General features: G+C 46.5%; 1 protein-coding gene across 1 annotated transcript in view; it reads left to right on the forward strand.

Moving 5' to 3' along the window:
- The first annotated feature begins 12,715 nt into the window (after nucleotides 1-12,715).
- Nucleotides 12,716-25,362, forward strand: part of Thrap3 (thyroid hormone receptor associated protein 3) — a 59,827-nt gene continuing 47,180 nt past the window's right edge. The window contains exon 1 of the mRNA XM_070008743.1: nucleotides 12,716-12,789. The gene's annotated coding sequence lies outside the window, so the exon portion shown is untranslated. The remainder of the gene's footprint in view (nucleotides 12,790-25,362) is intronic.

Here is a 25,362-nt window from a genome sequence, read left to right on the forward strand (position 1 = left end):
GGTGGCTCACGCCTGTAATCCTAGCTACTCAGGAGGCTGAGATCTGAGGAGCGCGGTTCAAAGCCAGCCCGGGCAAGAAAGACCGTGAGACTCCTATCTCCAATAAACCACCAGAAAACCGGAAGTGGCGCTGTAGCTCAAGTGGTAGAGCGCTCGCCTTGAGCTGAAGAGCTGAGGGACAGCACCCAGGCCCAGAGTTCAAGCCCCACGACCGACAAAAAAAAAAAAAATACTGAAGGATATCTACTCAACACCCATCCCTGTTGCCTTGTCCTCATTCTGGATGCAATCCTAATCTGTTGAAGTAGCCATCTTCCTTTTAGACACCACCCTGGGCTTCAGCCAGGTGGAATCTAGGCCCGGGGATGGCAAATCAGGATTGTGATGAGCCAGAAATGATGGTCCCCAAATCCCAAACAAGTGATTTGTCTTAGGCATGAGCAGATGACAGTTCTAGCCAATGGACATGAAGAGAAGTCTTCTGAGGGCTTCTGGGAAAGGCTTCTTCACTTTAGAAAAGAAACACTGGCAGATAGCCTCTAAGGTGACCTCCTTTAGAATGTCCCCTAGAACTCACACCCCTGGATAGTCCCTTTGTATCTAGGTTGGTTGAGTGACCAGTAGAATGCAACAGAAAGGATGATCTGTCATTCCAAGAATAAGTTACGAAATGCACCACAACTTCTGTCACAATTGCTTTCTCAATCTTCAGCCGCTTACTCTGAAGGAAAGCAGTGGCTGTGTCGTGAGCAGCTTTACAAGAGGCCCCCATGCATCCAGAAACAAGTTTCCTGCCAGCAGCCACTTGAATAAGCTTGGAATCAATTCTCTAGCCCTGTTCAGCCTTCAGATGACTTCAGCCCTGGCCAATAATGTGACTATCACCTCATAAGAAACTCTGAATTAGAACCACATTTAAGCCACTCCTGGGTTTCTAACCATTGGACATTGTGAGATAAAGCTGGGTGCTAGTGGTTCATGCTTATAATCCTAGCTACTCAAGGCTGAGATCTGAGGATTGAGGTTTGAAGCCAGCCCAGGCAGGAAAATCTGTGAGACATCCCCCATTAGCCACCAAAAGCCAGAAGTCGAGATGTGGCTCAAGTGGTAAAGCACCAGCCAAGAGTAAAAAAGGAGCTAGGAATAGCTTACCAAGGCCCTGAATTCAAGCCTCAGTCCTTAAAAAAAAAAAAAGCTACTAAATTTTGTGATAATTTGTCACACCAAAGTAGTTGATTGGTTTGATTGTACAATGAGGAAACCCTGCCTGTATGATCCAAGGTCTGACTGTGATGCTTGGGATGGCTGCAGCCATTCTGCTAGCCAACTTGAAGACAAAGCCAACATCCTGGACAGCAGAGCAAGGAAAAGAAAACCTGGGTCCTTGAGAACTTGGGATTAACCAGCCCTAAAATAGTCCTGAACTAGTGGCCCAAAGCTCCCACCTCCTGTGGAAACACAGACAAACAAATACATGAATTTGTTTCCTTTGTGAAAAAAAAAGAGAAGGAAATGAGCTGCGTGAAAGGGTGGGAATAATTTGGAAACCTACTCCAAGAAGGTATCTGTGTAAGGAAGCAATATTTAAATTTGACCTGAAGGCAGAGGAGTGGCAGGTGGTGTGTCAGCATATGGGAGGCCCCCAGGGCTCTGAGCTGGGCATCCTGAGCTGTTCCATGCCCTCTCCACGACTGGAGCTCCTACGCCTACCTCTCCCAACCCCCAGCTCAGCCACTGGTTCATGTTTGCAGAGGCACTGCCCTGGCAATGCTCTTGGGAAAGCATTTACTCACTATTCAATCAATAAATTGCCTGTGGCGTACCAACTAAGCACCAGAGGGATTCAGTGGCAAGCAGAACCCAGACCCAGCAGCTCCCAAGCTTCTTGGTGGAGAAGATGGGCATTACTCAAATACCACACAGACGAATATGAACATGGAATACGTAAGCGCTCAAAAGACAGTATCAACAAGAGTGTAGTGACAGTCAGGTGGGCACTGCTGGCTCCAGCCTGTAATCATACCTACTCAGGACACTAAGATCTAAGGATCACAGACTCAAAGCCAGCCTGGATAAACAAATCTGAGCAACTCGTATCTCCTGTCAACTAGCAAAAAGCTAGAAGTAGCGCTGTGGCTCAAGTAATAAAGTGCTAGCCTTGGGGCTGGGAAGGTGGCTCAGTGGTAGAGCGCTTGCCTTGCATGTATGAGGCCCTGGGTTCAATTCCCCAGCACCACATAAGCAAACAGAAAAAAAGCCGGAAGTGGCGCTGTGGCTCAAGTGGTAGAGCGCTAGCCTTGAGCTGAAGAGCTGAGGGACAGCGCCCAGGCCCAGAGTTCAGGCCCCATGACCGGACCCAAAAAAAAAAAAAAAGTGCTAGCCTTAAGCAAAAAAGCTCAGGGATGGGCTGGGAAGGTGGCTCAGTGGTAGAGTGCTTGCCTTGCATGCTTGAAGCCCTGGGTTTGATTCCTCAGCACCACATAAACAAACAAACAAAAAAAGCTGGAAGTGGCGCTGTGACTCAAGTGGTAGAGCGCTAGCCTTGAGCTGAAGAGCTGAGGGACAGCGCCCAGGCCCAGAGTTCAGGCCCCACGACTGGACCCAAAAAAAAAAAAAAAAAAAAAAAAAAAGCTCAGGGACTGTGCTCAGGTCCCAAGTTCAAGTCCCAAGACCAGAAAGAAAACAAAACAGGAATACAGCAAGGATGTGAACCAGGGCCAGGTCACATAAGGTCCCTTGAATAAAAGGATTCAGCTGAGGCCTGATGGTGCATAGATGTTGACTGGGCAAGGTCAGGAAGCACAGAAAGGAGAGGCAGAAGCACCTATCAGACAAGGGGAAAGACTGGGAAGGAGTGGGGTCTGAGTAGCCACAGGACTGCGAGCAGATCTTCAGTCTGCTTTTGCTCATGAACAACAGCCCCAATGCCCAGTGGAACAGCACTCAATATTTTTTCAATCAGCCGGGTGCTGGTGGCTCATGCCTGTAATCCTAGCTACTCAGGAGGCTGAGATCTAAGGATCACCAGCCCTGGCAGAAATGTCTCAGACTCTTATTTCCACGAAACCACCAGAGAACTGGAAATAGTGCTGTGGCACAAGTGGTAGAGCGCTTGCCTTGAGCTAAAGAGATCAGGGACAGCACCCAGGCCCAGAGTTCAAGCCCCATGACCAACCCCCCCCCCCAAAAAAAATAGTTGAATTAAAGGTCTGATGAGGTGGAGCTTGGCATGGGGGCAGCCAGACCAGGCAAGGCCTTGTAAGGCTGTGGTCAGAAGCTTGGGTTTTAGTCTGTGCACCCTGTAAAGCAACTGAAGGCTGTTAAACAGTAAGGTGGGTGACATACTCAGATCAGCAATTTTATTAGACCAATCTGGCTTCTGAGTGGGAAATAAGTTGGTAAGGATTTGACTATAAGCCAGGAAACAAGAAGTAATTACCAAGGTCCAGGAAGAGATGACAGAGGCCTAGTCTTGAGTGACTAGAGATGTGGAAAAGCAAGTGGGTAATAAATTTACTTAGCCATTTCATGAACATTTGTTGAACATCTCCTGTATGCCAGGCACAGGGGTGGTGGAGATTGAGTGTGTGTGTGTGTGTGTGTGTGTGTGTGTGTGGCGCACGCGCACACGCACGCACACGTGCAAACTAATGCTGGGGCTTGAAATCAGGCCCTCATACTATTGTTTAACTTTTTCACTCAAGTCTGGTGTTTTACCATTTGAGCCACACCTTCCAACTCTTCTGGTTAATTGGAGATAAGAATCTCTCAGAAGAGCCAGGTACCAAGCTCAGCGCTGGTGGCTCACGCCTGTAATACTAGCTACTCAGGAGGCTGAGATCTGAGGATCGCGGTTCAAAAGCAGCCCAGGCAGGACAGTCCGTGAAACTCTTATCTCCAATAAACCACCAGAAAACCGGAAGTGGTGCTGTAGCTTAAGTGGTAGAGTACTAGCCTTGAGCTAGTACTGAGGGACAGCGCCCAGGCCCAGAGTTCAGGCCCAACGACCAGACCCCCCCCTCCCAAAAAAAATCTCAGATTTGTCTGCCCAGGCTGGCTTTGAACTGCAGTCCTCAAATTCCAGCCTCCTGAGTAACTAGGATTGCAGGACTGAGCCACTGGCACTCAGCTGTGCTGGAGGTTTTTTGTTGCTGTTGTTGTTTTTCCAGTCCTGGGGCTTGAACTCAGGGCCTGGGTACTCTCTTGGCTTCTTTTTTGCTCAAGGTTAGCACTACCACTTGAGCCACAGCTCACTTCCAGCTTTTCTGTTTATGTGGTACAGAGGAATTGAACCTAGGGCTTCATGCATGCTAGGCAAGCACTCTACCACTAAGCCACATCCAGCCTTGGAGATATTTAAGTAAGCAGGACACTGTCCTGATCCTCATGGAGCTCTATCAATAATTATATTTGAGCCGGGTGCTGGTGGCTCATGCCTGTAATCCTAGCTACTCAGGAGGCTGAGATCTGAGGATCATAGTTCAAAGCCAGCCCGGGCAGGAGAGACCGTGAGACTCCTATCTCCAATAAACCACCAGAAAACCGGAAGTGGTGCTGTAGCTCAAGTGGTAGAGCGCTCGCCTTGAGCTGAAGAGCTGAGGGACAGCGCCCAGGCCCAGAGTTCAAGCCCCACGACCGACAAAAAAAAAATAAAATAATAATAATAATTATATTTGAAATATACAATTATAACTATGGAAAATCATAAATAGCAAAATGTATGAAGTGTTAGAAAAGTGAATAATGGGGTTTGTTCTAGCCAGGGTAATCAATGAGATGTCCTATAGAAAGTGATGCTGGAGCTGAGTTCTCAGAGAGTCTGAGTTAGGACATAGGGAAAAAAGAATGTACAAAGTCCCTGCGAGGAATATAGCCAGGGTAGCAGGAACCTAGAGAGTGAGGAGAGCATAGGACCAGAGGAGGAAGGACCAGACTGTGCAGGGTACCATGAGCCATCTAAGTGATCTTGGGGGGCAAGAGGGGGAAGGATGGTTAGAGTAACAGCTAGGAAAGATTATTGGGACTATCACCTGAAAAAGGTATTAAAGGAAGAGGTGTAGAAGATTCTCTGAAGACATTCAGGGCAATGCTGGTGGCAGATGATGGACACTTGATCCAGTGGTGGTAGAAACCTGGAGGTAGACAGGTGAGATAAATGGATTATATAGCCCTACCTACCATGAAACATCTCCACTTAATCAGCAAAGAGCTAGAAGTGGAAGTGTGGTTCAAATGGTAGAATGCCAACCCTGAATTTAAATTAAAAAGAAGAAAAAGCCAAGGATTGGTTTGATTCCCTGAGAGGGAACTTTGAAAGAGGGCTAGTTTACAGGGGCAGTCCATGAACTTGACCTTGTACTCTGTGAAGAACAAGTTCTCCTTTCTCTTTCTTCTCTTTCTCTTTCTCTTTCTCTTTCTCCTTCCTTCCTTCCTTCCTTCCTTCCTTCCTTCCTTCCTTCCTTCCTTCCTTTCTTTCTCTTTCTTTCTTTCTTTTCTTTCTTTCTTTCTTCCTTCCTTCCTTCCTTCCTTTCTTTCTTCTTTCTTTCTTTCTTTCTTTCTTTCTTTCTTTCTTTCTTTCTTTCTTTCTTTCTTTCTTTCTTTCTGTCTGTCTTTCTTTCTTTCTTTCTCTTGGGGCTTGAACTCGGCCTGGACACTGTCCCTGAGCTCAAGGCTAGCACTCTACCACTTGAGCCACAGCACCAGTTCTAGCCTTTTCTGGTTATGTGGTGCTGAGGAATCGAACCCAGTGTTTCATATATGTGAGGCAAGCACTCTACCACTAAGCCATATTCCCAGCCCAAGAACAATTTCTTGTACAAGTCTGGTGCTCCAGGGCACTAGATTGCATAGCCTGGGAGGTAGAACGGAGGGAAAAGTGCAGGGAAGGTTCTGGAAGGAAGTAGCCTTAAGGCGAACACAGAGAGTCTCCTTTGGCACAGCAGGGCTTTTCCAGGAAGCCCTGGGACAACAGCTGACTTGGGAAGACAAGGCCCAGACTGCCTTCCCGGTCTGATTTCCTGGTTTCCTTGCCAGAGACTTGGGAATGTCCGGTCTATTCCAAGCCCTGAGAGAGTCTGAAGAGAATGGAGGTGGAGGCAGGACCCACCCTTCTGGAGATCCCTTCCTTTTCTAGCACTGCCCTTTCCCCTAACAGCCAGCAAGGCAGGGCAAGAAAGAGACAACAAAATGCTCTTGGCTCCTCCTCCCTCCCATTCCAGCAGCCAACTGAGCCCAGGCTCTTAGAAGCAATACCACCCCAACCCCATTCACCCTTCCTGTAACAAGACTGCATCTCCACTGGTTGGGCCCCCTCTCAAAGATAGTCATGCTGCCCAATTTCCCATGAATAGGTATCTGGCTCCCTCTGGTGGTCAACTGAGCACATGCTATGACTCATAGAAGAGGTGGCAATGGCTGACACCAACAAACCAGCAGTGGACCTGGCCCAAACCAAAGGTGGACCAGACACAAAAGTTTACTGCCAGGGCCCTAGTGAAGAGGCCAAGATATGTGCTGTGCTCTTGGCTTGACCAATGAATCATTCAATATGATCAGACTATTCCTCTGACATCTGTGAGTTTTCAGTGTCTTCATTTGAAAATTAAGGCTTTTGGTAGGGGAAAAGCTTGCTTTAAACCAACACAGTCTTTTTTTTTTTTTTTAATTGTTGGTCATGGGGTTTGAACTCGGGGCCTGGGCTGTCCCTCAGCTCTTCAGCTCAAGGCGAGTGCTCTACCACTTGAGCCACAGCGCCACTTCCAGTTTCCTGAGTGGTTTATTGGAGATAAGAGTCTCACCGAAAGCCGGGAGCCAGTGGCTCGTGCCTGTAATCCTAGCTACTCAGGAGGCCGAGATCTGAGGATCATGGACAGGAAAGTCCGTGAGACACTTATCTCCAATAAACTACCAGAAAACCGGAAGTGGTGCTGTGGCTCAAGTGGTAGAGCACTAGCCTTGAGCTAAAGAGCTGAGGGACAGTGCCCAGGCCCAGAGTTCAAAACCCATGACCGACCAAAAAAAAAGAGTTTCACCGAGTTTCTTTCCAGGCTTTGAACTGCGATCCTCAGATCTCAGCCTCCTGAGTAACTATGATTACAGGCGTGAGCCACTGGCGCCCAGATACACAGAGTCTTGTTAGTTGCAAGGCCCTTCCCCATCTTGAGTTCATATCACATCCTGAGGCAGCTGAACAACAGTATACATTCAGCCCCTTCCCCAAACCACTCCTCTTAGAGGCAGCCATGCTTAGATGCGTGTCCTCATGTGGCCAAAATATGTGACCAGGTCCTTGTCTTCATGGTATCCTGTCTCCAAGAGGGCAGATGTGAGAGGTCAGGGGTCAGTGACAGAAGTAGGGACAGGCTGCTCTGGGAAGGCAAAGAAGAAATATTTCATCCAGATTCAAGGGGGACAGAGGTTGCTTAGAGGAAGCCTTGTATTGGAGGTGATACCTGAGAAGATCATTTGAATTAAAGGTTAAGGACTTGAATGACTGCCAAGGGACAGCCCTGGTCACTCATTTCCTATCCACAGTGTCCAGGTCAAATTGGATCCCACATTGCGAGCAGTGGCATCCCAAGGGGAAGTTGAAGGGAAGGGTCAGCCCTGGGTGTAGGCATTCAAGTACATCATCTATAGAGAATTTAAGAACCCAAATCCAAATGACAAAAAGCCTAAGGTTTTGTTGTTGTTGTTGCTGTTGTTGCTGTTGTCAGTCTTGGGGCCTGAATTCTGAAGCTGGGCGCTGTCCCCCAGCTCTTCAACTCAAAGCTAGCACGCTACCACTTGAGCCACAGCACCACTTCAGGCTTTTTCTGCTTATGTGGTGCTGAGGAATTGAACCTAGGACCTTGTGCATGCAAGGCAAGCATTCTACCACTGAGCCACCTTCCCAGCCCTAAGTCTAAGCTTTTTAGTATCACTGGGCACCAGTATTCCAAACAATCTATTTAAAATGTTTCTCCCTTGCCTGGTGCCAGTGGCTTACGCTTATAATCCTAGCTACTCAGGAGGCCAAGATCTGAGCTGAAGAGCTGAGGGACAGTGCCCAGGCCCAGAGTTCAAGCCCCACAACAACAACAAAAAAAAAAGAAAAAAGAAAAAGAAATATTTCTCCCACTGGGTGCCGGTGGCTCAGCTTGTAGTCCTAGCTACTCAAGAAGCTGGGATCTGGGGCTGGTAAGGTGACTCAGTGGTAGAGTGCTTGCCTTGCATGCATGAGGCCCTGGGTTCGATTCCTCAGCACCACATAAGCAGAAAAAGCTGGAAGTGGTGCTGTGGCTCAAGTGGTAGAGCACTAGCCTTGAGCTGAAGAGCTGAGGGACAGTGCCCAGACCCAGAGTTGAGGCACCATGACTGGCAAAAAAAAAAAAAAAAAAAAAGAAGAAGCTGAAATCTGAGGATTACGGTTCAAAGCCAGCTCTGGCAGGAAAGGCTGAGAAATTCTTTTTCTTTTTTTTTTTTTTGTCGGTCGTGGGGCTTGAAGTCTGGGCCTGAGCACTGTCCCTCAGCTCTTCAGCTCAAGGTGAGCACATTACCACTTGAGCTACAGTACCACTTCCAGTTTTCTGATGGTTTATTGGAGATAAGAGTTTCACGGAGGGCTGGGAACATGGCTCAGTGGTAGAGCGCTTGCCTTGCATGCCTGAGGCCCTGGGTTCAATTCCTCAGCACCACATAGGCAAAAAGAAAAAAAAGCCAGAAGTGGTACTGTGGCTCAAGTGGTAGAGCGCTAGCCTTGAGCTGAAGAGCTGAGGGACAGCGCCTAGGCCCAGTCGGACACCCCCCCCCAAAAAAAAATAATAATCAATTAATTAAAATGCTTCTCCCTGCAAAGAATATTTTATTGGCCTGAGTTTTTAATAGTGGCTCTAGTTACTGTTAAGGGTGGGGGGTAGGGGGAAAGAGGACGTGCTGATCAGATCTGTTACCACTGAGCTACATTCTCAGCCCTTATTGTCGAGTTTTAATAAACTTTATGTAAACTTTAAATTAGCCCAAAATTGGATGTGGTGATGAATACCTATAAGCCCTGTTGAGCCATGCAGAAGAATCATGAGTTCAAGGCCAACCTGCAGTACAAAGGCACTGTTTCAAAAACAAACAATCATCCCCAAAGTATTGCTTAACTTCTATAAACATTGTGTTCCACCTGAAAGTTAATTGGAAAAAAAATCCATTTAAATAGTCAATCTCATCGGATAGAGTCAGACTAGGCTATATCATTCTTTTTTTGACAATGCTGACTATATTTTAGTTACTTGTTAAGAAAATCCTGAGCTGCCGGGTGCTGGTGGCTCACGCCTGTAATCCTAGCTACTCAGGAAGCTGAGATCTGAGGATCACGGTTCAAAGCCAGCCCGGGCAGGAAAGACTGTGAGACTCCTATCTCCAATAAACCACCAGAAAACCGGAAGTGGCGCTGTAGCTCAAGTGGTAGAGCGCTCGCCTTGAGCTGAAGAGCTGAAGGACAGCGCCCAGGCCCAGAGTTCAAGCCCCACGACCGACAAAAAAAAGAAAAGAAAATCCTGAGCTAAAAATTAGTAAGATGTCATTTCAATCAGTGAGTCAGACATGATGGAGTGAACCTGTGGTCCCAGCCACAACATGGGGAGGGGTGGGAGGAACATAAAAAGAAGCATCTCAGTCTAAAGCCAACCCCAGCAAAACTCAAGACCTTTCCTGAAAAACCACTAATTCCAAAGGGCTAGAGGCATAGCTCAAACGGCAAGGCACTTGCATAGCAAGTTCAAAGCATTGAGTTCAAAATCTAGTACTACCACCACCACTCCAAAAGTGAGGGGTTTTTTGTTTTGTTTTGCTGGTCGTGGGGCTTGAACTCTGGGCTGGGCGCTATTCCTCAGCTCTTCAGCTCAAGGTGAGTGCTCTACCACTGGAGCCATAGCTCCACTTCTGGCTTTTTCTGCTTATGTGGTGCTGAGGAATTGAACCGAGGGCCTCATGCATGCAAGGCAAGCACTCTTCCACTGAGCCACCTTCCCAGCACAAAAAGTGAGTTTTTAATACTTTGAATTCTTCAAATTTGCTTTGAGACTAGCTTTGAGAAGTTCAGAGACAGAACCCAGGCCCTGAGTTCAAACCCTAGGTCTGGCACAAGTAAAAAGACCCTCTGGTCTAGATCAGATCTCTTTCTTGAGGTTGACAGCTAGTATCTCTCTGCTGGATGTCTGTTTAGATGTCTTAGAAGCACCTCCAACTCAAATTTGAACTCAGAAACTCCCTGTAGAAGAACTGAGAGTATAGCTTTCAGCTACTGCACCTACCTAGTTCAAATCTAAATACCATCAAAGAGAGAAAAGAGAGAGGGAGAGAGGGATTCTCTCCAGAGAATAGCACGAGAAGGGTTGGAGGCATGGCTCAGTTAGTACAGCGCTAGCCAATTAAAAGGGAGGAAGGAAAGAAGGAAGGAAGAAAGAAAGGAAGATTAGAAGCTACCAAAGACACAAGCCAGATTCTAGGGAAATCACCCATACCTCTGCCTATGTTTCCAGTATCTTCATTCTTTTTTTTTTTTTTTTTTTTGGTTGGTCGTACAGACTGAACTCTGGGCCTGGGCGCTGTCCCTCAGCTCTTCAGCTCAAGGCTAGCACCCTACCACTTGAGCTACAGCGCCACTTCCAGCTTTTTTTCTGCGGAATCGAACCCAGGGCCTCACGCATGTGAGGCAAGCGCTCTACCACTGAGCCACCTTCCCAGCCCCCAGTATCTTCATTCTAATCCAAACTGCCATCCTAGATGTCAGGGCCAGGTGCCAGTAGTAACTCAGGAGGCTGAGATTTGAGGATCACAGTTCTTTTTTTTTTTTTTTTTTGTCGGTCGTGGGGCTTGAACTCTGGGCCTGGGCGCTGTCCCTCAGCTCTTCAGCTCAAGGCGAGCGCTCTACCACTTGAGCTACAGCGCCACTTCCGGTTTTCTGGTGGTTTATTGGAGATAGGAGTCTCGCGGTCTTTCCTGCCCGGGCTGGCTTTGAACCGCGATCCTCAGATCTCAGCCTCCTGAGTAGCTAGGATTACAGGCGTGAGCCACCAGCGCCCGGCTAAGGATCACAGTTCTAAGGGGACTTTTGATGGTGGTGGTGGTGGTGGTGGTGATCATGGGGCTAAATTCAGGACCTGGATACTCCCCAAGGCGAGCGCTCTGCCACTTTGAGCCACAGCTTCACTTCCAATTTTCTGGTAATTAATTGTAGATAAGAGTCTCACAGCAGGGTGTTGATGACTCCAGCTTACTCAAGAGGCTGAGATATAAGGACCTTTGTTCAAAGCCAGTCACAGCAGGAACTTATCTCTTATCTCCAAGTAATCCCAGTAAAACTGGGAGTGGGGCTGGGAATGTGGCTTAGTGGTAGAGTGTTTGCCTAGTGTGCCTAAAGCCCTGTGTTCAATTCCACTGGAAGTGGCACTGTGGCTCAAATGGTAGAGTACTAGCCTTGAGCAAAAAGAAGCTCAAGAACAGTGTGCAAGCCCCAGAGTTCAAGCCCCAGGTCTAAAAAAGAACAAACAAACAAACAAACAAACAAACCTGGAAGTAGCACTGTGGCTCAGAGAGCTAGACCACTACCCTTAAGTGCAAAAGCTCAAGGATAGCACCCAGGCTCTGAGTTCAAGCCCCACGACCAACAACAACAAAAAAAGAAGAGTCCAGACTTTCCTGCCCAGGCTGGTTTTGAACTGTGGTTTGCAGATCTCAGCCTCCTGAGTAGCTAGGATTACAGCATAAGCTAGCAGTGTCAGGCTCATGAGATGCTTATTTCCAATTAACCACCAAAAAATTGGAGCTATAGCTCTCCAAGTGGCAGAGTACTAGCCTTGAACCTGGGACAGTACCCAGGCCCTGTGTTCAAGCCCCAGGACTGGCACAAAAAAAGAAAAGAGAAAGAAGAATGGAAAGAAAGGCAGGGCTCCTCCAACCTACACTGCACTATACCCCTAATTCTGCCCAGGATGCTCCCTGCTTCTCATTGTGCTCAGAACAAAAGATATGCGCTGTATGGTGGTTTCCTGGGGCTTCTTAACCAATGGCTCTTATACTCTTCTCTCTGAATTCCCAGGACTCCAGCCTCTTCTCCAGACCTCTGGGCCTTTGTACACGCTATTCCTATGAACACTACTCTCCCTGCCTGACCCACTGTACCAGTTCAAATCTTTTTTTTTTTTTTTTTTTGGGTCAAGGCTAGCGCTCTACCACTTGAGCCACAGGGCCACTTCCGGCTTTTTTTCTTTTTGCTTATGTGGTGCTGGGGAATTGAACCCAGGGCCTCATGCATGCAAGGCAAGCACTCTACCACTGAGCCAACTTCCCAGCCCCCAGTTCAAATCTTAATGGTCACTTCTTCCAGGAGATCCACTTTGACCCCAGTGTTCCAAATGCAACCTAGCACAACAAACGCTTCATTGTAATTGTTTGCTGTTAAGTGCTCTTCTGGCAGAATGTGAGTCATAAGAGCAGAAATGTTTCAATCTCACTTTCCTTGGTGTCCTGCCTGGGTGAGGGCTGGTGCTATCTGTGTACAATAAATGACTGACAGAGAGAAACCTGAGCAAGCCAGGGGAGGCAGATCGGGCAGGGAGTCAAGGAGACTAATTGGCTGGTAGTTTCTGCAGTGCAGTGAGTGGGGGGGGAGGGAAAGGGAGGGAGGTGCCACGTGTCCCGGAAGCAGGGCCAGAGTGGCGTACCAAGTGTTCAGTGTCCTGATAAACTGGGAAGCTTGCTCTTTCCGCTCCAGCACAGCTCAGCTCAGAAAACTACTGCAGGGCTTTCGCATGGGAGGTAAGATGACCATACATTGAGCCAGCCTCAATGTGGAAGCAGGTGGTCAAGACTAGAGGCAGGAAGATGTTAAGAGGCTGTTGTTTAAAAAAAAAAGTCTCTGGGTTTTAATCACTAGAACTGAAAAACAAAAGAACATGTGTTTTCTTCCATGACTCCAGAAGGAAACACTGAAAACTGGAAAAGGAAATGGGGTGGCCAAGGAACAGGATAGAAGAGAGAGCTCATTGTCTGTATTCTTGTACCTAAGGAATTTTCAATCCTGTGACTATTCCATGCCCAAAAGTCATCTTAAGGAGTAGAATAAAAGGGTAATTTTTAGTAACCTAGGTAGAGCGCAGTCTTAGTAATACTTAGTAATAACTGATATATATATGCACACATATGCATTGTATGTGTATACACATATACGTATGTATGTATGTATGTGTATGTATGTATGTATGTATGTATGTATGTATGTATATGTGAGATTAGTTAATGCTGACTCCTTAAAGAAAATGAGAAAATGTATTTGTAAAAAAGCCTAGAGGCCTGGGAATGTGGCTTAATGGTAGAATGCTTGCCTAGTATGGGTGAAGCCCTGGGTTCAATTCTTCAGTACCACATAAACAGAAAAAGCCAGAAGTGGCACTGTGGTTCAAGTGGTAGAGCGCTAGCCTTGAGCACAGAGAGGCCCAAGGACAGTGCCTAGGCCCTGAGTTCAAACTCTAGGACCAGAAAAAAAAAAAAGCCTAGATTGGTCTGGGAATGTAGCTTAGTGGTAGAGTGCTTGCCTAGCAAAGGTTCATTTCCTCAGCACCACATAACCGGAAAGAGCTGAAAGTGGTATTGTGGCTCAAGTTGGTACAGTGCTAGCCTTGAGCAAAAGTAACTCAAAGACAGTGCCTAGGCCCTGAGTTCAAGTACCAAATAAAATAAAATAAAATAAACAAGCCTAGATTGGGCTGGGAATGTGGTTTAGTGATAAAGTGTTTGCCTAGCATACATGAAGCCCTGGGTTCAATTCCTCAGTACCACATAAACAGAAAAGGCTGGAAGTGGTGCTGTAGCTCAAGTGGTACAGTGGAGCCTGGAGCAAATGAAGCTCAAGGACAGTAACTAGGTCCTGAGTTCAAGTCCCAGGACTGGCAAAAAAAAAAAAAAAAAAAAAAGGCCCGGCGCTGGTGGCTCACGCCTGTAATCCTAGCTACTCAGGAGGCTGAGATCTGAGGATCATAGTTCAAAGCCAGCCCGGGCAGGAAAGACTGTGAGATTCCTATCTCCAATAAATCACCAGAAAACCGGAAGTGGTGCTTTAGCTCAAATGGTAGAGCACTTGCCTTGAGCTGAAGAGCTGAGGGACAGCGCCCAGGCCCAGAGATCAAGCCCCACCACCGACCAAAAAAAAAAGCCTAGATATGGAGATTTGCATATTGAGGACAACCTGAACAGAAATGGTTGCTAGACAGTATCTCTAAATAAGCAGTCAAAAAGCAGAGGTAGAAGCATGGTTTAAGTGGCAGAGCACCAACCTAGAAAAATTCAAGGCCCTGTGATCAAACTTTAGTACCATCAACAACAATAAAAAAGAAAATAAACAAATATATATATATATATATATATATATATATATATATATATATATATATATATAAAGTAGAAATAATTTAAAAATAGAGGCTGTGGCTAATAGTTGAATGTTACAGTACTTGCCTGCCATTGGGATTGCCATTCTGGATTGGATCCCCAGCACTTCCCCCAAAAAAATAAAATTCTCTGAAGTTTCCACTAGCCCAAAGTAAGCAGCCATAGAAACATCTCTGTGTCCCTACCTGCAGCAACTGGAAAGAAAATAACCCAGCAAAGGCTCATGTCCTGTTATAGCACCAAACTAATACATCAAAACATGGGAGCCTTGTTTAAGTGCACAGAACCAATAATAATTTTTTTCAGTTTAAGTATGTTCCAACTTTGGTATGAGGACACACTTATATTAAAAACTGCTTTGCAGGGCTGGGAAGGTGGTAGAGTGCTTGCCTTGCATGCATGAAACTCTGGGTTTGATTCCTCAATACCACATAAGCAGAAAAAGCTGGAAGTGGAGTAGCACTGTGGCTCAAATGGTGGAGTACCAGCCTTGAGCTGAAGAGCTGAGGGACAGTGCCCAGAGTTCAGAACCCATGACTGACAAAAAAACAAAAAAACAAACAAAAACAAAGAACAAAAAACTGCTTTGCTGGATGCTGGTGGCTCACGCCTGTAATTCTAGCTCTTCAGGAGGCTGAGATCTGTGGACTGTGGTTCAAAGCCAGCCCAGGCAGGGCTCTTTTTTTCTCTTCTTCTTTCTTCCTCCTCTTCTTTTTTTTCTTCCGCTTCTGCTTCTGATGTTTCATATGTTGGTCATGTGGCTTGGAGAGTTATGCCTCCAATTAACCACCAAAAAGCACGGTGGAGCTGTGGCTCAAGTGGTAGATTGCTAGCCTTGAGTAAAAAAGAGCACAGAGACAGCACTCAGGCCTTGAGTTCAAGCCCCATGACCACCACCACCACCAACAACAACAACAACAACAAAAACAAGCCAGGCACTGGTTGGTGGCTCACGCCTTAATTCTAGCTTCTTCGGAGGCTGAGATCTGAGGGTCACGGTTCAAAGCCAGCCCAGGCAGAAAAGTCCCCATGAGACTCTTATCTCTAATAAATTACTTAGAAAAGCTGGAAGTGGCCCTGTGGCTCAAGTGGTAAGGCACTAGTCTTGAGCACAAAAAGGCTCAGGGACAGCACCCAGGCCCTGAGTTCAAGCCCCACAACCAACTAAAAACAAACAAAATACAACAACAATAATAAAAATATTTGTTGCTCAAAATTCAAACTAAACCTGGTGGCCTGTATTTTATCTGGAAATCCTTTCTGCCTTCCTAGTCTTTGTCATTCTGTCTATACTTATCCTTTTATCCAACTTTTACCTTAAATTTTCATTTGAATGAGGTTTTTTTTTTTTTCAGTCCTGGGGCTTGAAGTCTGGGCCTGAGCACTGTCCCTCAGCTCTTCAGCTCAAAGCTAGTGCTCTACCACTTGAGCTACAGCGCCACTTCTGGTTTTCTGGTGGTTTATTGGAGATAAGAGTTTCACAGACTTTCCTGCTAGGGCTGACTTTGAACCGCAATCCTCAGATCTCAGCCTCCTGAGTAGCTAGGATTACAGGCATGAGCCACCAGCATCTGGCTTGAGACTCTTTTTTTTCGGTCAGCAGGGCTTGGGTGCTGTCCCTACATTCTTCAGCTCAAAGCGAGCACTCTACTGCTTGAGCCACAGCACCACTTCCAGTTTTCTAGTGGTTAATTGGAGATAAGAGTTTCATGGACTTTTCTGCCCAGACTGGCTTTGAAAGGTGATCCTCAGATCTCAGCCTGCTGAGTAGCTAGGATTACAGGTGTGAGCCACCAGTGCCCGGCTTCCATGAGACTCTTATCTCCAATTAACCACCAGAAAAAAATCTGGAAGTGGCACTGTGGCAAGTGGTAGAGCACTAGCCTTGAGCTGAAGAGCCTGGGCCCAGAATTCAAGCCCCACAACCGACCAAAAAAAAAAAAAAAAAAGGTTTCTGGAAGAGCTAGGGGTGTGGCTCACTAGTAGAGCACATGCTCAGCAAGCTTGAGACCTTGGGTTTGAGTCCAAAAACAGAAAAACAAAACTTAGGACTGTTTCAAAATTGCCATCAGACTTTGCTGCAGATCTGAGTTCAGAGTCCCTGACAGGGCTGGGAAGGTGGCTCAGTGGTAGAGCGCTTGCCTTGCATGCTTGAGGCCCTGGGTTCGATTCCTCATCACCACATAAGCAAAAAGAAAAAAAAAAGCCGGAAGTGGCGCTGTGGCTCAAGTGGTAGAGCGCTAGCCTTGAGCTGAAGAGCTGAGGGACAGCGCCCAGGCCCAGAGTTCAGGCCCCATGACTGGACCCAAAAACAAACAAACAAAAAAAACAGAGTCCCTGACAGTGCACAATGCCTGGCTCTGGACCTCACTGGCCTGGCACAGAGCACGCTAGGCCACTGCAGGCCTTGTGGGAAGAACAGGACAGGCAGCTTAAGGGCTGGACTCTGGTGACAGCCACTGATGATTCATCTGGACACCAAGTGTTGGATTCCAACACCTGGCTCTGAGAACTGGGCTCTGGATCCCCCAAGTCAAGATCTGGGTGGAGACCACAGGCTTCTTCTGAGCTCTAGGCCAAGGGTACTGGGCTCAATGGCAGTCATATGCCTGGTGTCATTTGCTGCTCAGGGTGGGGCCAGTAATGAGGTTCTGCCGAGGGCCCAGTTGTTTTGTAACAGCTGTTAGACTAGCCTAGAGGAGAAACTTAAGGAGCTGGGAATGGGGTGGGGAATGAAGAGGTCAGTGGGGAGGGCAAAGCTACTTGGAAAGTCAGATCATCTTGGCCCCAGGCCCTTAGAGAAGAGCATGGTTAGAGCTTCAGGCTTCTCCCCGGCAGAGAAGAGGGCCCCGCCTAATCACAGCAAGATGGGTGGGTGGGGAGAGTGGAGACCCAGTAGGCTTCTTGTCTTTACACCCTCCCCTTTAGCTTGCCTTCTTGCCTTGCTTCCAGGCCAATGTAATTGGAGCTGTTAGTGTGGGTAAGGAGATAAGCATGCCAAAAACATGTCTGTGTCTTAGAACACACAAAGATCCTGCCAGAGCAGATGGCCAGATCAAGAATAAGAAATGGAGATTGTGAGGTAAACAGAGAGAGGAACAGCACCAAAGAGATGAAAGGGAGGAGCAGGGCAGAGATAAAATGAGTCCCAGAAGGCCCATGAGGAAGATGGGTGCTCTGTGGTGGAGAGAAGTGAAGAGATTCAGGGCAAGTAGCCCTTTGCTTTATCTCTTTCCAGATTCCAAGTTGTCTGTTTCTCCACACTACTTCCCAGTCCCAGGTCTTCTCACCTCAACATTATCAACTTTTGGGCAGAATAATTCTTGGAATAGGGGTTGGGGGAGTCGTTCGGTGCATTGTAGAATGCTTAGAAACATCCATAGCCAGCTAGGCACCCGTGACTCACGCCTGTAATCCTAGCTTCTTGGGATGCTGAGATCTGAGGATCACAGTTCAAAGCCAGCCCAGGCAGGAAAGTCCTGGCCACTGTCCCTCAGCTCTTCAGCTCAAGGCTAGTGCTCTACCACTTAAGCCACAGCGCCACTTCCAGCTTTTTTTTTTCTTTTTGCTTATGTGGTGCTGAGGAATTGAACCCAGGGCCTCAGGCATGCAAGGCAAGCGCTCTACCACTGAGCCACCTTCCCAGCCCCTCCAGGACTCTTATCTCCAATAAACCACCAGAAAACTGGAAGTGGCACCATGGGTCAAGTGATAAAGCACTTAAGCTGAAGAGCTCAAGGACAGCGTCCAGGCTCAGAGTTCAAGCCACATGACCAACAAAAAGAAAAAGAAACATCCATAGCTCCTACTCACTGAAGCAGGTGGTGCTGCTGTTGTGTCAATCAACAGTCTGAAAATATAATCAGATGCTCCCCTGAGAAGGGATTGAATCTGACTGAGAACCTTTCCCATTTCCCAGGTAGATTTTTTTTATTTGTCTGGGTTTTCTGGTGGTTAATTGTAGACAAGAGTCTCATGGGCTTTGCCTGGGCTGCCTTTGAACCACATCAGATTTCAGCCTTCTGAGTAGCTAGGACAACAGGTGTGAGCCACCAGCACCAGGACACTTAGCTTTTTTGCTCAAGGCTAGTACTCTATCAATTGAGCCACAGCTCTGTTTTCAGCTTTTTAAAACCAAGTTTTTAAAAGTGTTATTATAAAGGTGATGTGCAGAGAGGTTACAGTTATGTAAGTTGGGTAAAGATTATGTTTCTTTTTGGAAAATGTCACCCCTTCCCTCATTCGCTCCCATATTTTTTCTCCTGTTTCTACCCACAAGTTGACAAGTTGTTCATTTTAAACGTAGTGTCTAGTTTAGTAACACTGCTACATTTGTTTACCCCACTTCCAGCTTTTTGCTGGTTAGTTGGAGGTAAGAGTCTCATGGACTTTCCCCTCTGGGCTGGTTTCAAACTGTGATGCTCAGATCTCAGCCTCCTGAGGAGCTAGGATGACAGAGTGAGCCACCAGCATCGGGCTTTGATTTCCATTTTTGACAAGAGGCAACTCTGGTGTCTGGTAATTCCTCATCTGCCCTGGTGCATAGGCTCCTCCCTGAAGCAAGGCTGAACTGCCTTCATTCACAAGATTTGCTGAGAGTGAAGAGGAGTCCAAGGAACTGTGGCAGCCAGGGGTGCACCAGAGGTGCACCGGAGAACCAGGTCCCTGCCCTCAGGAGACCTCTATTCTTATTCCATCCAGAAGATATCACAGTTGTGTTTTGGGACAGAGGAGCTCTCAAGTATGTGTGGACAAAGTACTTATAGCAAGTATGCTTTTTATTTCATAGAATAAAATTAGATGTAAGAATAGAATTAGAGGTAAGGTAGCTCAATGGTAAAGCGCTTGCCTTGCATGCATGAGGCCCTGGGTTCGATTCCTCAGCACCACATAAGCAGAAAAAGCCAGAAGTGGTGCTGTGGCTCACATGGTAGAGTGCTAGCCTTAAGCTGAAGAGGTAAGGGACAGCACCCAGGCCCAGAGTTCAGGCCCCATGACCGACAAGAAAAAAAGAAGAAGAAGCCGGGCGCTGGTGGCTCACGCCTGTAATCCTAGCTACTCAGGAGGCTGAGATCTGAGGATCGCGGTTCAAAGCCAGCCCAGGTAGGAGAGACCGTGAAACTCCTATCTCCAATAAACCACCAGAAAACCGGAAGTGGCACTGTAGCTCAAGTGGTAGAGCGCTCGCCTTGAGCTGAAGAGCTGAGGGACAGCGCTCAGGCCCAGAGTTCAAGCCCACGACCGACCAAAAAAAAAAAAAAAAAAAAGAGGAAGAAGAAGGAAGAAGAAGAAGAAGAAGGAAGAAGAAGAAGAAGAAGAAGAAGGAAAGATCCCACTTAGTTACATCTCTAAATTTGTATCATCTGCTCCAAAACATGGCTCTTGGGAGATTCAGTAACAAATCCAGTCACAGTCAGACTTCTAGAACCATCTATCACGTGATATGCTAATATATGGTTGCAACTTGGGAAGTATACTTGCCATTTACTGGTGTAAATACTCCCACTGTAATCATTTTTTCCTTCCTTCCTTTCTTCTATCAGAACAAGGATTTGAACTCAGAGCCTCGGGCTGGGAAGGTGGCTCAGTGGTAGAGCACTTGCCTTGCATGCAATGAAGCCCTGGGTTTGATTCCTCAGCACCACATAAGCAGAAGAAAACAGGAAGTGGTGCTGTGGCTCAAGTGGTAGAGTGCTAGCCTTGAGCTGAAGAGCTGAGAGACAGCGCTCAGGCCCAGAGTTAAAGCCCCAAGACCAACAAAAATAATAAACAATCAATTTACAAACTGAACTCAGAGCCTCATGCTTGCTATATAGATACTCTGCCACTTAAGCCATGCTTCCTAGACCCACTATGGTCAAATGCAAGCAACCAACCTGAAAGGTGGAGCTGAGAAGAGGTGAACACACCACCCACTATGTAGTGCTTCTAGCATCCAGATGTGGATAAGCTCAGAAGTGCTGAGAAGCTGGGTGTGGTGGCCTACATGACAATCCCAATACTCAGAGGATGGTGAGATCAAGGCCATCCTGGACTACAAAGTGAGACTATCTCAACAACAAAACAATAACAATGCTGATCACAGAAAAATGTAGGGTGTTGTCGAGCATGCATGAATATCTCAGAACTCAGGAGACAGAGGCAGGAGGATTATTTGAGCCTGGAATTTTACGACCAGTCTAGGCATTAAGAAAGACTCCAGCTCAAAATCAAACAAGAGCAAACAAAAACAAAAATAGCAAAATGTAATGAAATAACTAGGAAGAGGCAAACTTTGAGTCATTACTCTTGCATAGTCTACATTTAATTATGTTTATAATTCTGAATTATAATTTGTTTACAGGCTTTGTTATCAGATCTAAGTTCATATTCCAACCTCCATTACCTTTTTTTTTTTTTTTTTTTTTACCATTCTGGGGACCAAATCTGGGACTTAATGCTTACTAGACAAGCGCTCTACCACTGAACTACATCCCTAGGCTCTCTTAACTCCTTTAGCTGTGTGCATTCGCACAAGTGACTTTTCTTCTTTGTACCTACTTTCTCATGCGTGAAATAGGACAATTGCCACATAACCTCCAGGCACTCACTCAGCATCTCAAAAGACTGGGAGTTTACTCAGCTTAGACCATTTAGAGTAGGACTCTGATCCTCAACCAGCTCCATCCTCCAGGGTCTGCTTGGTTTAGTCCAGCCTCTTGCTATGACTCCTAAGACAATCACTATTTTTTTTGGGGGGGGGGGATAGGGGTGAATCATAGGGTTTAAACTTTGTGCCTGGGTGCTGTCCCTGACCTCTTTTGCTCAAGGCTAGTGCTCTACCACTTTGACCCACAGCACCACTACCAGTTTTCAGGTGATTAACTGGAGATAAGAATCTCATGCACTTTCCTGCCTGGGATGGTTTTGAACCATGATTCTCAGATCTCAGCCTCCTGAGTTGCTAGGATTAGAGCTGACCTGGGCACTGGTAGCTCATGCCTATAAATCTTGGCAACTGAGATCTGAGATCTTAAGATCAAGGTTGAAAGCCAACTCAGGGAGGAAAGTCCTTGAACCTTTTTTTTTTTTTTTTGTCAGTTGTAAGGCTTGAACTCTGGGCCTGAGCACTGTCCCTCAGCTCTTCAGCTCAATGCTAGCGTTGTACCACTTGAGCCACAGAGCTACTCTCGGTTTTTTGGTGGTTAATTGGAGATAAGAGTCTCACAGGCTTTCTTGCCCAGGCTGGCTTTGAACCCTGATCCTCAGATCTCAGAAGTGGAGTTGTAGCTCAAGTAGGATAGTGCTAGCCTTGAGCAAAAATAAGCCAAAGACAGTGCCCAGGCCCTGAGTTCAAGTCTCAGTATCAGGCGTGCATGTGCATAAGCACGCACACGCGCGAGCGAGTACACACACACACACACACACACACACACACACACACACACACACTCCAATAGCAACAACAAAAAGGCAGAGTTGAAGCTACAAAAGGAAAGATTCTGGCTAAAGTTCAAGAAAGACCTTCTGAGTAAAAAAGCTAAGGGTTGTGGGAGGGGGAGTTTAGAAGGGATGGGAAGGAGAAACAAAGGAGGAGGCAACAATGCTTGATAAGAAATGTACTCATGCCGGGCGCTGGTGGCTCACGCCTGTAATCCTAGCTACTCAGGAGGCTGAGATCTGAGAATCGCGGTTCAAAGCCAGCCCGGGCAGGAGAGACCGTGAGACTCCTATCTCCAATAAACCACCAGAAAACCGGAAGTGGCGCTGTAGCTCAAATGGTAGAGCGCTCGCCTTGAGCTGAAGAGCTGAGGGACAGCGCCCAGGCCCAGAGTTCAAGCCCCACGACCGACAAAAAAAAAAAAAAAAAAGAAATGTACTCATTACCTTGCCCATGTAATTGTAACCCCTCTATATGGTATTTTCACAATAATAAAAAAAAAGCTAAGGGATCATGCCCAGGTCCAAAATTAAAGACCCAGTACTGGCACAAAAATATATACATACATACATACATATATACATACATACGTACGTACATGCATGCATGCATACATACACACACACACATAGATAAATACTTTCTAGGCTACCTGAAGGGAAAATGAACAGCAGGAACTGTAAGTCGGAATTAGTAGTTTCCCCTGCAGGCTGCCCAGAAGATGAGTTATGGCTAACCTGCCTCATCCACATTCAGATATAACCTCCTGTTATCTGAAAGAGTCAATAGCTGAGTTGTCTGAATAGCTGAGTTGCCTGGCCTACTTTACACACAGGGTCAGAGAGGAAAAGTCACTTGCCTAAGGCACACAAGCTAAACAATTAATCAAGGCTAGAATATGAATCCAAGTGGAAAATCAAAACCTGTGTTCTTTGTGCTGTGGGACCCTATTTTGTATTCTCATCTGACTTCAATCTACCTTTATAACCTCTCCACACTGCAACCTTACAACCTTCCCAAGAAGGAGAGCAAGCATGAATTTGTTGACCATCTTTAAAACAATCTGTGCATTCTTGCTGTCCAGAAATAGGAATATCTTAAAGCTTTCTGGACATTTTATAAGTTAAAATAAAGGATTTCTCAGCCTTGGCACTCTATCTTGAATAGGATTAAAGTTTTGTTTTGTTTGCCAGTCTTGGGCCATGAACTCTCAGCCTGGACACATCTTCTTTTGCTCAATGCTAACATTCTACCATGTGAGCTACAGCACTAGCTTTTTCTGTGGTTAATTGGAGATGTCTCACAGACTTTCCTTTTTAGTCTGGCTTTCAACTGTGACCCTCAGAGCTCAGCCTCCTGAGTAGCACAGATGACAGGAGTGAGCTACTAGCACCAGGGTTACTGTTGGTTTTGAGGGACTGTTCTGTGCCTTTTAGGTTGGTCAGCAGGGTCCCTGGCCTCTACCCACTAGATGTCAGTAGTACAATCCCTTGGGATGTTGTGACACCAAAAATGTCTGCAATTGCTGCCAAATGTCCTCTGGGGGACAAAATTTCCCCTAGTTGAGAAACACTGAATGAAACCAAAGGGGAAAAATCAAACACAGAAAACATGCTGGAGGCATGCTTTTTCCCATCCTATGCCTGGACCTTGTGATCTTCCTATTTCATACTTCCCAAAGTATCTGGGATGATAGATGCATGCCACCGTGTTCCCCTTAAAATGGAGTTTTGTGAATTATTTTTACCAAGTCTGGCCTGGAAATGTGATCCTCCCAATCAGCCTCCTGTATAGCTGGGATGACAGATGTATTCCACCATGCCTAGTTATTATTTGAGATGGAGGTTTTATGAACCTTTTTGCTCAGGCTGGCTTCAAGTCCCAGTCATCCTGATCTCTGTCTGCCTCCCTTCTTCCTTCCCTGCTTCCCTCCCTCATTCCCTTCCTCCTTCCCTCTCTCTGTCTCTCTTTTTCTCTTTCTTTGGTTCTCTCTCTTAGGCTTGAACTCAGGATCTAGGAACTGCCTTTACCTATTTTGCTCAAGGTGCTCTATTACTTGAGCCACACCTTCATTCCAACCTTTTGCTAGTTAATTGGAGATAAGAGTGTCTCAGATTTGTCTGCCTGGGGTAACTCTGAAAGAAGTTCCTCAGATTTCAGCCTCCTGAGTTGCTAGGGTTACTACTAGTAATGGACCTAAGATATTGGTTATTATGTCTATAAAAGACTTTATAAGAGGGCTGGGAGATGGCTCAGTGGTAGAGTGCTTGCCCTGCATGCATGAGGCCCTGGGTTCGTTTCCTCAGCACCACATAAGCAGAAAAAGCCAGAAGTGGCGCTGTGGCTCAAGCGGTAGAGTGTTAGCCTTGAGCCAAAGAGCTGAGGGACAGTGCCGTAGGTCCAGAGTTCAGGCCCCAAGACTGACAAAAAAAAAAAAAAAAAAAAAAATCCAGGCTTGTCCTGTCTAGAACAAAAGAAAAAGGAATGATAAAAGTGATAAGGTCACTGGGAACCAGTAGCTCATGCCTATAATCCTAGCTACTTCGGAGGCTGAGATCTGAGCATCACAGTTCAAAGCCAGCCTGGGCAGGAAAGTCTGAGACTCTTATCTCCAATTAACCACCAGAAAAACAGTAGTGGTGCTGTGGTTCAAGTGTAGAGCAATCACCTTGAGCTGAAGAACTCAGGGATAGTGCCTGGGCCTACTGTTAAAGCCCCATGACAGACAAAAAAAGAAAAAAAGTGATAAAGTTTTCTTGCTCTTGACAGCTCAAAACCTAGTAAATAATACTCGCATATAAACAATTAACTGTGCAATTAACTTGGTAATCCTGTGTTGGGAGGAAAGGAGAGTTGAGTTTCTGACAGGCTGAGATACATATAACAAATCAGAGTATTTTAAGATGTAGGTACGGGCTGGGAATGCAGCTTAGTGGTAGAGTGCTTGCCTAGCACGCACTGGGTTCGATTCCTCAGTACTACATAAACAGAAAAGGCTAGAAGTGCCACTGTAGCAAAAGAAGCTCAGGGACAGTGCCCAGACCTAGGAGTGGGGAAAAAAAATGTAGTTAAGGGAGTGAAATGCTTCGGAGACAGATGTAAAATCCACCTCAGTATAGGAGAAGCTGAATAACAAGGAGAAGAGGGTGGACACAGGACCCTTCTTGGCAGAGAAAGGGCTGAGGCTGATTGCAAGGTAAGAAGAGATCCAAGATAGAGTATTTCAAAACCAAGAACTTTGAGCCACAGCGCCACTTCTGGTTTTCTGAGTGGTTTATTGGAGATAAGAGTCTCACAGCCTTTCCTGCCCAGGCTGGCTTTGAACCCTGATCCTAAGATCTCAGCCTCCTGAGTAGCTAGGATTACAAGTGTTAGCCACAGGCACCCGGCTCTATCTTTTCTTTTGTCAGTCCTAGGGCTTGAACTCAGAGCCTCGGCAATGTCCCTGAGCTTCATTTGTTCAAGGCTAGAACTCTACCACTTGAGCTACAGCGCCACTTCCTGTTTATGTAGTACTGAGGAAT

Source organism: Dipodomys merriami, unplaced genomic scaffold, assembly GCF_024711535.1.
Source record: "Dipodomys merriami isolate MVZ:Mamm:240054 unplaced genomic scaffold, mDipMer1.0.p SCAF_71, whole genome shotgun sequence".
Lineage (NCBI taxonomy): Eukaryota > Metazoa > Chordata > Mammalia > Rodentia > Heteromyidae > Dipodomys > Dipodomys merriami.